The sequence below is a fragment of the Cavia porcellus genome, unplaced genomic scaffold (assembly GCF_034190915.1).
Source record: "Cavia porcellus strain 051 isolate PalLab524CR breed Dunkin Hartley unplaced genomic scaffold, mCavPor4.1 scaffold_21, whole genome shotgun sequence".
Taxonomy (NCBI): domain Eukaryota; kingdom Metazoa; phylum Chordata; class Mammalia; order Rodentia; family Caviidae; genus Cavia; species Cavia porcellus.
Window position 1 is genome coordinate 13,172,057 of NW_026947504.1, and position 12,660 is coordinate 13,184,716.

The window sequence follows — 12,660 nt, forward strand, 5'->3', positions numbered from 1 at the left end:
ATTTAAAAACTAGAGATGGGAGTAAACAATAAAGCAGAAGACCTCCTTCAACCTTCCTAAAACATTACTATTTCTAGCTGGACATGGTGCTACATGCCTATAATCCCAGCACTCTGGAAAGCTGATGCAGGAGGATGGCAAATTTAAACACAGCCTAGGTGATTGAGCAATACCCTATCTCAAAATAAAAAAATTTCAAAAAGACTAGAGTTATAGCTCCATGTGAAAACTCTGAATTCAATTCCCAGTGTTGTCAAAAAAAACTCCTATTACTCAATCTAAAATATATCTTTCTCAATGTTTCATGCTTCATTTTGCTCACCAACTGAATTGCGAATTATAAAATCAAGGGACGTTTCACACTTTTGAGCACCTAAGTGATCTGCAACGATTGTCTCTTTTATTCTCACCACAACACTATCAGATAAATGCTAACACTATACTTAGTGTTTAAATAAGATGGGAAAAACCGCAGAAGGAGGAGGATGAGCACACTGTCAAGCTCACACAGGCAGCAGTAATAGAACTTGGACTTGAACCTGGATGGTGTGGCCCTGAACCCTATATCCCCAGCCAACTTCACTAGGCATCTTGTAACTATAAATAAACAGCTACCGATCTCTATGATGCTTCCCCATTGGCACAAATTAGCATTAACTGAATATTTAGACCTTCATCGGCAGTCAAGATTATGTCTGGCCTCCTAAAAGATACTGCAGGGCAATGCCAAGGGCACAGGCTTTAGAACAGTTCTTTGTAACTGTGTGATTTTCCATAAATTGCTGAGCCTCTCTAAACCACACAGGAATGGATCAAGGCCCTGAGAAAATAAAACATAGCAAGGTTAATGTTTTATGGAGACATTTGCATTCAAAAACCTCTTAAAGAGGTTAGATCCAAATATCCTATTGGTAGCTAAAGATGGGTAATAAATTCCAGAACCTCCACAGCAGAAATCCAGATTATTCTCGTCACCCTCTGACGACCTCTCCATCTCCTCAGAAGCTCAACTCCTTCCTTAGCTCTCCTCCTCAAGGCCTAGCCTCTGTCCTGTATCACAGCTGCCACCGAGGTCACAAGATTTCAGGGCTGTGGAAAGAGGATTTCATTTAGAACTCTAATCCCAACTTAATCCACAGGAATTGCTTTGGGACTGAAACAAACTTGCGGCCCTCCCTGGACTGCTGTTACCTCATCTCTAAAATGATAGGTTCTAAAGCTCTCTAAATTCCCTCTCGACATGCGCATCCTACAGCTCTATCTCTGGCAGTGGTGGGAAGGAAGAGAATGATGGATTCCATAAAGACAAGGAATCTGACCTCCTACATATACTTATTGATTTTTCCAGAGGCCACAATTTATTGTTTTTCTCCTGAGTGGACACGGAACTGTTGCTCACGCAGTGAAAACCAGTTTTTGCATCATAAAATAAAATGTTCTGGGAAATTTCACAAAAAATTGTTTTCAAATTGTCTAAAGAGCCACAATTCACACCAAGCAAAGCACTACACGCAGCCTAAATGTTGTCTGTCAGTACCTCTTTCCATGAAAATCTCACATTTTGGAGCCATGCCATGGGTCAGTAAAGACCAAGGGATGTAGTCAGGACTAAGTCCAGCCTGACCAATCCCAGACTCAGGTTGCTGGTTCCTGTGTGTGTGCACCTCGACCCAGAGAGGGTCCTGGGTACACAGCTCTTGGACAATTACATCCCCCCCGTCAAAAGAAATCCCATCCATTATATCACACACACATACACACACACAAACACACACACACACACACACACACACACACACCTGCTTCTACAGTACTCTCAATGCCTAGGGGTGATACTTTGAAAGTAGAAGCTGTGATACCCAGATTCTTGCCTGACATTTGAACTTTTTAGCCTGTGATAATCTATGATTCCTACATGTGATGAACGCTTCATAGCACACTGAGGAAGCAGGCAGGATTTTTGCAGTTTGTATCAGGCACTGGATTGCATTTTTGTTTGCCCTACATAATTCCCCACCCCCTGTCTAGTGGACAATCTTCCTGTGCTCCACATCCTCCTGAGAACAAAGCTTGGGGGCCGGGCGGATGGACAGACAATAGACAAAGAGAGTCAGTGACTGATGGCTCCATTTGCATTCCTGGACAGAGCCACCCTAAAACAATACTCTGAATTTTCAGTAACTCTGGAAGCTATCCCATCACATCTTTACTGTCCAGTCTCATCCATTCTCTACTTGAACTGGCTTTCATCTATTTGCAGTGGGATGGTTCCTGAGCACAGTCCGGCCATGTGCTAATCCCTCAACAATCATTCATGCATCTAACAAACATGTGTAGGTCCCTCTTAATTACCAGGTAGTGTACTAGACACAGGAAATAGAGTAGAAAAACAAACAAGAATCCCTGCCCTCATGGAGCTTATATTCTAGTGGAGACCAATGCAGACAGACAATAAACAAAACCATTAAGTAAAATATGTATCAGGTAAGTGGGAGAATAAAATGAGGAAGAGTGAGAAACTGGAGCACAGGCTAGCAGAGGGTCTGCAGTTTTACAGAGCATGACCCGGGAGGCATGACTAAGACACAACCTGACACTGCGGAGGGAAGCAGAGAGGATTTCTGTCCCCATTGTAGGACTACACCTGGCAGAAGGATGAATATCTAAGGCGCAGTGGGGGAAGGCAGTTCACAAGAGATGACAGTGACAGTGCAGGAGAATGAGGATTGGACAGCCACTTTACGAAATGAGCCTGCCAGGCGTGATGGTAGTCCCAGCACTCAGGAGGCTGAGGCAGGCGAATTGCTGTGAGTTTGAGGCTAACCTGCGCTGCATAACAAGACCCTGCCTTGTTAAAAAAAGAACATTCACTGAGAAAGACAGGAAGACTTTAGAGAGTTTTGAACAAAGAAAGTTTATGCTTCTCTAGCCACACCACTGAACACTGGGGATTAGGTCTCAATTCACGAGTCTTCATATTTGCAATGAGTTCAGATGTCCTTTCCTCCAGAGATCGTTCTAACGTTCAGTGACCTTGCCAGCAAGATATTTTTTTAAGATTTCAACTTGAAAGTTCAGCTTTTGGAATCCAACAGAACAGGAATAACCAAGTACAAATGAAAAAACAAACTCACCAGGAACAAAGATTCCTACCCATGAAGTCTCACAGAAACCCAGAAATTCCAGGGGTGAGCCCAAGAAGGAGAAGGCAGCACAGGGAGCAACGCTGCAGCGCTCAGGAGGCAGAGGAGGTGCTGAATCGGACACCTGGGGGTTCCTCACTTGATTAATACTGAAATGCTCTGCCCAATTGTTGCTTAAAATAGGAACAATGAATATGGAAAGATCTTTTAAATGTTAATAGAAGCAGTATTAAGGAAGAAAATTGGACCTATTGTTTTGGAAACAGCTGAACCTACTGAAGCAAATTCAGTGCATATTTCTGAGGGCTCCTTTCAAAATATGCTTAGTTATAATAAGCAAAACTCCAGGAGGCCCTCTGTAGGGAAAAGACTTAGGAATATGAAATCAGATATGGCTTCCAGCTCCACTAGTGTGGTAAACGGCTGACTTCTATCACATTCTAAGACTGCAGATTCTAAGATCACTAGTGTTTGTTGTGCAGCGGAAGAAATGCTGGGTACTTAGTAGTGACAGAGCCAAAAGCATTGAGGATCGCCATGTGGAAGCACTGGGTTAGGCACCAGGTTAGGTGCTACAGCTTCTGTATCTGTAAGATATGAAAGCAAGGTTGAACACTTTGGAGAGCACTGGGATTCAAATCCCCTATCTGCCACATTTGGTGAGTATCTTAAAGCAAGGCATTCATCCTACTGGGCTTAATATCTTCCTTAGCAGTAATGTTACTTAGCTTCACTGCTAAAGATTGAAGATTAAATCAAGGAAAAAAATTAAATAAGCATGCGAAGATTAAGCATAGCTCTAGCACATAATAAACAAAAGTAATTATTAGTACTTATCGGTACCACGTGTAATTCTCATCGCAAGACCCTGAAGTATGTTATCATTAATCTCGCAATCAAATTGGATGAAATAACTTGTCCAAAGTCACATGCCTAATAAATTGTACACATCACTAATAAGTAGTAAAGAAAGTAGACAAAGTAATCGTTTGTATTTTAGTAATTGGAAGGGGCCAAGTAATCTTTTGGCTTTTCCCTAATGTCAAGCAAATTTCAAACTTGCATCCCATTTCTTAGCTAGGCTGCTGTTAATTTTGTCTCTGTCCACATATGCAGTTATCCCTTACAGGTCACCATTTCAGAGAGGACTTACCTGATCACTCACCTAAGGTGATTTCCACCACCCGGTTAGTGTAGTTGTGTTGCACTGATGTTACCCAGTTTTATTTGCTTTACAGAAGTTATTGGTTGGCATGCTTACTTGGTTATTGCCAGTTTCCTACCAGAATGTAAGCTAATGAAGGGCAAGAACTTTGGCTTCCTCATCACTCTATCTCTGATGTCTAGAATAGTGGTGGTACAGAAGTCTATGTCTAATAAATGGATATGATTGACTAATATCACGGCTTGTGTCTAGATGTCCCCTCAAAGCTTCATGAGGTCATAGGTGAGGCTTTTTCAGAGGTGGCTGAAGCTGGAGTGTGTGACTGACTCATGGTGATTAAGGACGCTAAAATTAAGGATGGGTGATTTCTAAATCAGCCCACTGACTGGGTTGGCACTGCCCTAATCCTAGTACAGTAGCCAGCATATACTCTAAAGAGCAATATAAAGGGCAAAAAGAGGCTTTGTTACCTTCTGTTTGCCATGAACTATTGCCCCTCTGCCATATCCTGCCTTGGAGCCAGCCAATTATAGACTGACACCTTTACAAACAGTGAGCTAAATAGAGCTTTCCCCCTTTAACTTTGGGTATTGGCTATATTGTCTCAGCAACAAGGTAAGTAACTAAGACAACTAATAACAATTCTCTTACCACCTGTCTGGGCCTTTCCACTGTGATCTCAATTTCTCTTCTGTATCCTTTACTTTACCTTCTTAGATACCTCAGCAAGTGATCGAAGAGTTGGGATAAATATTCCCACTCTCTTTCTTTCCCTGCAACCATTTCTCTCCCATACATTTATTTACAAAACTAACAGGACACCATGAGCAGACCTGATTTTTCCCTCTCCCAGAGATGGGAGCTAAATTGTGAAGTTTAATGAGATTCCCATTACTCTCATTCTTTCTAACTGTCACATTGTGGCTAAACCAGGATTGGATCTCATATTGTACATCAGAGTTCATTTGGCTCCTATACTTTTGTACCTGCAAGCAGATTCTCTGGCAGGTTTGTTTTAATAACAGGATTCCAGAGGGGAAATGCCAACTGAATTCATTACGAAAATAAAGTGAAACTGCATGAGCAGGCTGGAATGGAAAAAGACTTTCAAGAAATTTTATATTCTTGAACTCAGGCCCCGTCACAAATCAGCAAACAATGCAAAGCATACCAGCACTCATTGGAAAGTGAGATTCTCCTGGTCAGGCCACCCCACGTGCAGCTTGGTCTTTGCAAATCTGTGCTATCCTCTCTATTAACCAAGTAAATAAAACTTTATTGCCCCTTGATTTTCTATTTTCTCCTTTCCTATAATTTTCCCACTGTCAATAAAACAATGCTACAATACTGATATATGTCCTCTCTGTGCTGCTCACTATTATGATATGTAGAATGACTTTTACCTCTATCCCCTATTAGCAATCTAATTGAAAGACAACACAAAAGATCTATAAATCTGTAGGGTTCCGTCTTGCCTAAGTGTCATTTTGTCTGTTAGGTATCACTGGCACACACACACACACACCAAGCCCTGTAGGACAAACAGTCATTAAGATAGTCAGCCAAATATGTTGTACCAATACTGGTGGCCAGAATGCTTTGTCACTGAATTGTTAGTTTACTGCACGAAAGTAGTTTTTGAGAAAGGCTGGGTACTTCATGGTTAATTGTGGCTCACCTGTACCTGGCTCAGCATAAAAACTCCTTCCTCCTGCCATGCAGAGATCCATCTGTCTTGCTGCCCTAAGTCCCAGGTAAATTACACTCTGCACAGTCCCGAATCTGTCCACGTCTTTCATTGGTTTCTTGGCATGTTCTGCCTTTGGCAGCCAATTTCATGCATCAGGATCAGGTTTTTCAGAAACAAAAATTATGACAAAAATTCAGAAGGGCTGCACAGGATGGAAACCTATTTCAGATAAAGCTGACAAGATTTAAGCTAATATCAAAAGGAGGAGGTCAGTCATGTGAAGTGGGTAAATATAGGAGTGCGTGTGTGCACACATGTGCATGTGCCCACCAGTAGCCACCAGCCCCATTCTGTGATGAGGAAGCCAAAGTTTAGGGAAGGCAAATTTCTGGCCAAAGGCCACTCACATATTATAAGGAAAACTTATTTGTAGAATGTTTTTTGCTTTAATCTTATAATCTATTTTCTTTTAAATTGACATGTGATAACTGTACATATTTATGGGTTCTGTGTACTAACTTTGTACATGTATGTATTATGTAATGATCAAATCAGAATACTTAGCACTTCTATGTCTTTAAACATTTATTGTTTCCTTGTACTGGGAACCTACTAACTCTTATAGTTCTCTATAAAATATTTAACAAATTATCTTTACTCTAGTGTACTATAGAAGGCTAGAATTCATGCTTCTTGCCTGTGTTTTGATATACTTTATCTAACTTTCATCTATTCTCCATTTCTCATCCTTCTCAGCTTCTAGTAATTACTTTTTTCTACTCTCCAGTATTTTCTTTTTTGAGAGAGAGAGAGAGACAGGCAAGTATGAATGCATCACCTTTATTTTTATGGACGCATATCTGAAGTTATTTAATTGATAAATGAAAATTACCTTATTCAAGGTGTACAGTTTGATGACTAGACACACATATACACTGTGTACTAATTACCACAGGCAAATTAACTGACATATCCATCAGCACCCATAGTTAGCATTTTTAGAACTAATTTGATTTAACTTTGAACTACACACACTTTCTGCAGACCTCTCTTATTTTTCTCTTAAATCACAGAAGACAGAGGACTGGTGCTTAATTGGAGGAGGAGGTTCAGTATCTTCCTTTGGCATTCCCTGCATGGCGTAGTGACTGCTGAGTGAGGCCCTGGGGGCAGCTAGCGTGAGTGTGCAGCTCAGCACCAGCAGGGAGGGAGGGCTGCAGCAGAGTAATGGAAAGGCGAACAGCACAGCCAAGAAGAGCTCCGCTTGTGGAACATGTGGCTGACCAAAGGCCCAAGAAGATGTGGAGAAGAAGAAAATGTCGGAAGACTCAATCCAGGACCCAGGCAGGATGGACTTGAGTCCTTCTTTGGACCCACTTTGTAAGCAGCATTTAGACACAGACCAAATTCCAAAGTCCATTTTGGGTCCCCCTAGGCAGACTGCTTTTTCCCCTTGTCTTCTTTATTCATTCAAACAGTAAATACCAAGTGTATTTGAATGCTTGGCCCTGATAATACAAGGATAAATAAGATGGTCTGTGATCAGTCTCCTCTAATGTAGATTTATGTGGTCCTCAAAGTATTATGATTTAAATATGAAGTATCACTCATAGACTCACATACTTAGGGCACTAATATCATCAATAAATTGATCCACTGATTAATTTATAGCTGAGTGAGCTGCTAGGAGATGGAGACTAGTTGAATAAAGTAGGCCACTGGAAACTTGACTTTGACTTTGAAGGGTACACTTCTCTGGCTCTTTCCCTCTCTCAGCTTCCTGGTTACCATGAAATAAGCAGCTTCCTCTATGGTGCCCTTCCAACACTGGAGGTTAACCATGAATTGAAACCTCTGAAATCACGAGCCAAAATAAGTATTTCCTCCTTTAACTTGTTTTTACAGGCATTTGGTCACAGTGATAAAGAGCTAACACACCAAATCAGCCAGCAAGTGTCAAAGGCAATGAACCTAAAGAGACGTGTCGTGTTGAGTATCATCTTTCCACCAGGCAATGTGCCAGTTCAGGAAGTCCAAAGGGAAGTAAGATCATTGCACCTACCAGAGGAGACACATGGGCCAGCTGACAGCTACAACCCCTCAGAGCAAGAGTTGCGGGTGAAAAACTGAAGAGGATGAAGGTAGCAAAGTAAGCAAGTAAAGCCACCATCCAAAAATTATCATAGCAGCTTCTTTCTGCCCCTTTTGTATTTGATCTTGAGTCCTCAACTTAGGGCAGATGCCCAGTCAATCAGTGGACTAATTTAGTAATCACACATTCTTAAGCCTACTATCACATCATGAATCCATCCCAGCATCCCATCCTTGATCCCAGCATCACAAATTCTAGATCCACTCACAACTGGAAATCCCCATCTATGACTAAATGAGGCTTTGGGAGGGACATCTAGACACAAAACATAACATTCCATCCCTGCTCCCCCTGCAAAGACTCATACACATCCCTTTATGCAAAAAGCATTTGGATTATCTTCAAGAGTTACCAAACTCATAACAGTTTCTCTATTGCTGAGAAGTCCAAGTCCAAAGTCACCTCTGAGATTTAAGGCAAACTCTTAGCTATAAAACCCTGTAAAATTAAAAGAAAATTAAATACTTCCAACATGCAAAAGCACAAAATAAATATTACCATCCTAAAAATTCCAAGTATGGGGCTAGAAAGTATGGGACCAAAGCAAGTCCAAAACCCAGCAAGGGAAGAAGTAAGTCCTATAGTCCCATGTCTAGCATCTGGGGCAATCTATGGCAAGAGGTGAACTCCAAAGGGCTTAGGCGGGTCTGCCAATACAGCACTACTGGTGGTTGTATCTTCTATGGCTTTTTTCTTGAGCCCATTCTGTTCCCTCTTTACAGTTCTCCTCAGATGATTCCCATTCCAGGCTTCTTCAAACTTCTGGAGTATCCACTGAACCTTAAGTTTTATACTCACAGCTGTACACACTGCCTTCTCAGGGGTACACTGTCTGGCCTCCCATTCTGAAAACTGGATGGAAGCCTTCCTGAACCCACAACTCGTATACTCTTTTGCACCTAAAACCAGCACCACATGGATGAAGCCAAGATTTCTGCCACCACCTCAAGCAATAGCCAGGCTTCCTTCTGTCTTGGCTGTAGGGTTCTTTTGGCTTGTGAATCAAATCCCAAAGAACAATTTCCCTAGGCTGCTGCCTGCTGGAACATGATACTCTGGGGCTCTGTTTTCAAAACAAAGTCTTTCACTGTTGCAATTTTGAGGCCACAAAGGGTGGAGTTCTGTTGTTTTTTGTGATGTCTTCAGGCCATCTTTTCTATTGTCCTCCTGTTCCTTCTCAGCAATCAAGATCTCCTCTGGTTTGTCATTTCAGTCCATCACCTTACTGGAGCTTCCTTTCTGGCTAAACTGGCAATGATTCTTAACATACATATGGCTAAAAGCCCCCAACAGTAGCCATGCCATAACCTCAACATTAGACCATATTGAAATTTCTTTCAAGATTAATTGGTCTGCGATCCTTAATTTCAGTCTCATCCAAAGTCTACAGACACAAACAAAATGCAGGCAAACTTTCTGCCAAATCTTAACACACATCATCTGGAGTCCAACAACAAATGCCGTCCTTCTCAGAAGAAATGTTCTAAGTCTGGTCTTCACTGGCAGCACTTCTATCAGCATTCTGGTCTTCTGAGCTTCAATAAGAATATCCCATCAAGTACAGCCTAAAGCTTTTTCATCTGGCATCTCTAAACCTTTCCAAACTCTTCCCACAAACTAGTTCCAAAGGCTCCTAAACCATGTGGTCAGGTACAACCACAGCAATGATCCCCCTGCTGGTACCAAATTGTGTCTCAGTTATCTTTTCTCATTTCTAGGACAAAATACATGACACCCAAAGTTAAAGGGGGAAAGACTTATTTAGCTCACAGTTTATAGAAGTTTCAGTCCAAAATCAGTTCTGGTTCTGAAGCAGACTGGCATGGCAGAATGACACCAGAAAGGAGAAACAGTTCACAGCAAAAATCATATAGCAAACCAAGCAAATTCACATGACTCATAGTCTCTGGCCAGTGATCTACCTTTAGACAGCCATCTTGTTCCTGTGCCTGAGAAGATACTGTGCTCTTCATCCATCTCCTCTCAGAGCTATGCAACCAAACATGAGTCAAAGGCACATACTATAATGTGGTTGATAGTTTAATCACATCCTCCAAAACATTGTAAAGTCCAAGTGAGACTTTTTTTTGGCTAACCAGCATCTCTCTGTGGATGACACAGAGCACAGACTCATATGCAGAAGTAACCTCTTTGACCCAATCAGAAAACCACCCAGTTAGATCAGCTGCTCTGTCTGTGCATCTACCAACACAAAATGGCCAATTCAGTTTTTCTGGTATGTAATCATTCCACAGCTGTGGTTTTGGTTGGCAACAGCAGTGCTCATAACATATTCTCAAGCACATCTTCCTGAAAAGACAGATCTCACAAAAACAAGCATTGTTACTTCATTATCAGCATTAGCAGACTCATCAAGCTAGATTGGTATCTCATTAATTCTCTCTAACAATTTTGCTTCAATATCCTCTCCTATTTCATCAATCTATCTAATTATGGTACTAGTTGAAAAAGAAGCACATGCCACCTTTTAAACTGTATCCTTCCTAGAAGTTCATGACTCATGTCTTTTGCAGTAGCCAGAATCAACTCTTCACTGACAGTAAAGGACCTCTTAGCTTTAGCAATGTGATTAACCACCAAGAATAATGCTCTCAGTACAGACATATTCATTGAAGTAGTGGGCTTCAGTAATTGCTTGTGTTCTTTTTTTTTTTTTTATTTAAAGAAAAGGAAACGAAAAAAAAATACATGGAGATTAAAAAAAAAGGGTAGAAATAATACTAAATTACAGACAAACAAAAGGTAAGAAATTGCCAGTTGATGAGTTACAAATTGTCTTCTTCGAAATGGCTGTTCAGGTTATAGAATTAAAGTATTCAGAATGACATTCAAAAAAGTGACCCTACAAACCATTCTGCTTTATGGCCGAACAAAAGCTCCGTAATATGATTATCAGTCCCACCTATTTGTTTTACATCTCTAAGAGGATAAGGTTAACCATATCAAAACAGAACAGAACATTTAAAAAAAAAAAAACAATTTAAAGAAATACAGATTTCAAAGCAAGTCCACTGGAGATCTACCTTATCTAACTGTCTCTAGCTTCTTACAAATAGTTGTCCCTAACTTCACCCACTTTCTATACTTATTGCATATTATAGAACAAATCAAATCATTACAGGATGATGGAGTCTTTTTAGGTCCTCAAGTTCCAGATTAGGGAAGACATTTCCATCTACCATCACATCTCTCATTCTCTTTGTGATAGCCGTCCCCATCTCTGCATATGCTGAAGTTGAGCTGAAGAAACCAGTCCAGAGTCATTTTAATCAGCAAGCAATAGATTGCTAGAATTTATATTATAATGCTACAAAATAAGCCTCGGGTTTTTCAGGTCTCTTCCTCAGAGTATTTGTTCCTATCCTCTCTGTATTATAGGGAAAACCAAGTCATAACAAGACAGCAAAACAATTTCCTAGATAAACATGCAATGGATAAGACTTATAAAACTATAATATAAATGATCTTCCGCAGCTACTATGTTTTCTCTTGTTATTTTCAATAGATTTGTCGACAACACTGGCTTATTATAGTTAAATATACTATCACCTATTTTTATAAAAACTTATCTTTGACTGCATTGTAGTATTTGAGAGCTGTTACTGATTCATACCAGTATGGATATCCTTTACATCCTGTCATGCTCAGAGTAGTTTCCTCTACTTTTAGGGTTGATTCTAACACGCATACCGATTTCAAATAGGATCAGTCAAGGCCAACCAATAGTCTTATGATTCAGATACAATTAAGATCAGTCATAGTAAGACAATGTAAGTAATACAGGATTTCAGCTTAAGTCAATAGGAAAATTTTGCTTGTGTTCTTTATGTTCAGTTTTTTTCTTAAGGACAACCCCAAAGGTGTGTGTTTTAATGTAGGGTGCCTGGTGTCCATATAGTGAGGCAGTTTTGAAGGTTCCATGTCTTCACTAAATAGCCTGTCATCACATATATGCAAAGCAGCCTTGACGGATGTGGATACTTGTAATGAACCCAAAATTTAAGTAAGACTGTTGGTACAGTAATACCTTGGTTTATGAAAGTTTCTGTTACAAACAATTTGGTTTGCAAACAGAAGCATTTGGCAACATTTTCTTCTGTTTGAGAACTCCCATCATGTGACAAACATGACCATGGTCATCTTCACAGCATGAATACAAATACAGGCATTTTCCCCAGAATCATGAAACAAGATAATTTTGTGAACAAAGGTATCACTGTGTTTTCTTTATGTGGCTCTCTTTTGTTAGCAGTCTTAGAGTCTTCTGCTATCTCATCATTGGGTCTTTCCACGTTTTCAAAGAAGCACTCCATTATCCTCTGCAAAAATGGTAGTTCATTTGGCTTACTATAATAGAATATTACACACTGAATGGCTTAAACAACTAACATTTATTTCTCACAACTGTGGAGGCCAAAAGGTCCAAGGTGTGGCAGAGATGATGTCTGGTGCCGGTCTACATAGGTGGCCATCTTTTCTCAGTGTTCCC

At 40.5% G+C, this 12,660-nt stretch overlaps 1 long non-coding RNA gene across 1 annotated transcript in view; it reads right to left on the reverse strand.

The window, feature by feature from the left end:
* Nucleotides 1-948: 948 nt before the first annotated feature.
* The window catches only part of LOC134471917 (uncharacterized), a 128,772-nt gene continuing 117,060 nt past the window's right edge, over nt 949-12,660 (reverse strand). Inside the window, exon 3 of the long non-coding RNA XR_010041661.1 lies at nt 949-1,089. This is a non-coding gene — a long non-coding RNA (uncharacterized LOC134471917). The remainder of the gene's footprint in view (nt 1,090-12,660) is intronic.